Source organism: Condylura cristata, unplaced genomic scaffold, assembly GCF_000260355.1.
Source record: "Condylura cristata isolate star-nosed mole 26May11 unplaced genomic scaffold, ConCri1.0 scaffold00028, whole genome shotgun sequence".
NCBI classification, from domain to species: Eukaryota; Metazoa; Chordata; class Mammalia; order Eulipotyphla; family Talpidae; genus Condylura; species Condylura cristata.
Window position 1 is genome coordinate 221,666 of NW_004567129.1, and position 2,649 is coordinate 224,314.

Here is a 2,649-nt window from a genome sequence, read left to right on the forward strand (position 1 = left end):
ACTGGATTTTACATTATTTTGCTTTTCTTTTTTCAGTCTTTAAGGTGGGAGATTAGGTTATTTCTTTGAGTTATTTATTGTTTCTTTATGTGAGGCTGCATTGCTATATTTTTTCCTCTTATAACTGCTTTTAATATGTCCCATAAGTTTTGGAGAGTTGTGTCCTCATTGTCATTCTTCTCAAGGTATTTTTAAATTTTTTTTAAGATCTCCTCATTGATTCAGTGGTCCTCCAGTAGTGTGGGTTTCAGTCTCCATGAGATAGGTGAGTTTTTTGCCTCCTTCACATGGTTTATTCTTAGTTTGATCCTTCATGGTCAGAGAAGATAGTTGGTATGATCTCGATCATAATATATCTATATTTTTCTTGTGACCCAATATGTGGTCAATCCTAGAGAATGATCCATGTGGATTTGTGTACTCAGATTCTTTGGAGTGCAGTGTCCTACAGATGTCTGTTAGACCCATGTAGACTAGGTCCTTGTTCAGAGCTTTAGTGTTTTTGCTTACTTTTTTGTCTTGTCGATCTGTCCATTGTTGAGAGTGGTGTATTGAAATCTCCTACTATGTATGTACTTTCTCTAGTATATATTTTCATAGATGACAGTAGTTTCCTGATATATTTAGATGCTCCTTCATATGTTGATGAGCATAATGTCCTTTTGTTTTATTGTCTCCTTAAGCATAATGTAGTAGCCTTGCATGTCTCTTTTAACCTTTTTTAGTTTGATGTCTATTTTGCCTGATATAAGTATAGCTGGTCCTGCCTTCTTTTTTGGTCCATTTGCTTGTAGGACTATTTTGCAGCCTCTTATTTTCAATCTAAATTAAATTTAGATAACATGCCTGATACCATACACAAAAATAAATGTATAGTGATTTAATGAACTAAGTGCACAAAAACCACATCTATAAAATAATACTTTTTGTTGTATGATAATCTTGGGGAAAGGGATGGTGTGAAACCCAAAAGTACAATGGAACAAAACTGGACAACGATTCAAATTTCTTTTTTTTTTTTTTTTGAAGATTTATTTATTTGTGCATACAGAACTGGGGTACAAGCCAGAGACTCAGGGGTGGCGAAAGACTTTACCAGAAACAGAGTGGGGAGCAGAACAGGCAGATCGAAGGAGTACACTGCTGAGGGGAGCAGCGGGCGGGTCAGGAGAGGTCTGCCACGCCATGTGGTCTCCTCCGGGGCAGGCGGGAATCAAACTCATGCGGAAGTGGTTTCAGCTTCTTAGTGCAGTGCTTTAACCCACTGCGCCACCAGGGAGAGCCACGATTCAAATTTCTTAAGCTTGTAAATAGCAAGCATAACCTAAATGTTAATAGTTACTGTCATTATTACATTCTTATGACTATGAGGTGGGATAATGCTTACTGAGAAAATGGAGAGACTTTTATCTCAGCCAAGGCCATCCACAAGGTAGCCAAAAGCCCAGCCCAGGCCCTGCTGAAAGCACACACGCGCGCACACACACACACACACACACACACGCACACACACTGACTGCAACTTGATGCCAAAAATAACTTTCTGAAATGAGGGTTGAGTTTGTCTCACTCCATTCCCTGAGCAGCCTCATGCAGTGGGAAAACAAGGAGCCACAATAGAGGTCTGACAGTCAGTAGCCAACCTGGATGAGGAATTTGTGGAGCAAATATGTGGCTAGACTCCAAAGCCCTTTGTTCCTGGTTAAAAGCTTTCTTGATTCCATTTTACTGTCTCTCTGAAATGCTTGCCAATGTTTTAGTGTCTTCGACAGTGAGCAGCAAAACACCTACATTTCCCAGACATTTAAATGCACATATCTGACAGGAAAATAAGAATCAAATCCTCCCTCAAAGAAATTCAAATAGCAGGTTTGCTACCTCTACCTTCTCACATAATTCCATGGGTAATGTTGCTAATAAGTCAGCCTTCAATTATATGTCAAAGAAAAATGTTTCAGCAGCTTTCTGGGAGTGGGTGGAAGGAGGGGAATGAGTAGATGCTGTAGGTGGGAGCAAGAGGAACCCACACTCGTGCTCACTATTAATTTCATTATGTCCTGACATATTTAATTCCTCTGCATTCATTCTCCCAGAATTGACTCTAACAATTGATAGAAAAAGCAGGTTGAGTGTGTATATATATTCTCTGTAAGAGTAGAAGTTCTGCTTAATTTGTAATAATTTTTACTCCATTGAAAGTCTCAGACATTAAGCCTAAGATTCACTTTATTGGAAAAAACAGAGAGATGGTCTTTCACAGATCACTACAGAAGGTCATTTCCCCATAGGGCACCCAGCACAGTGTCATGGGATGGCATCATAAAACGAGAAGTAATTACACTTCATGAGTCTTAAAGGAATTTCCATTCCAGGAGCCCAGCATTAACAGCTTTCTCAAGGAACTTAGTCATGTCAGAGCAGAATGATTCACAACTGGTTCCTGCAAAATGTGAGACAAGTTAGCCAGAACCCTCTGGCCACGAACTAGAAGGAAATTCAGAGAGGCTGGACTCTGGGTTTTACACCTCAATAATGATGCCATCAAAGTTTCCTAATTCCATTGGGATTATCTATAAAAATGGGAAATGTAAAAGTACCTACCTCTTCATGTTATGCATGCAGATTATAAGAAGCCTTTAGTAAGTATTC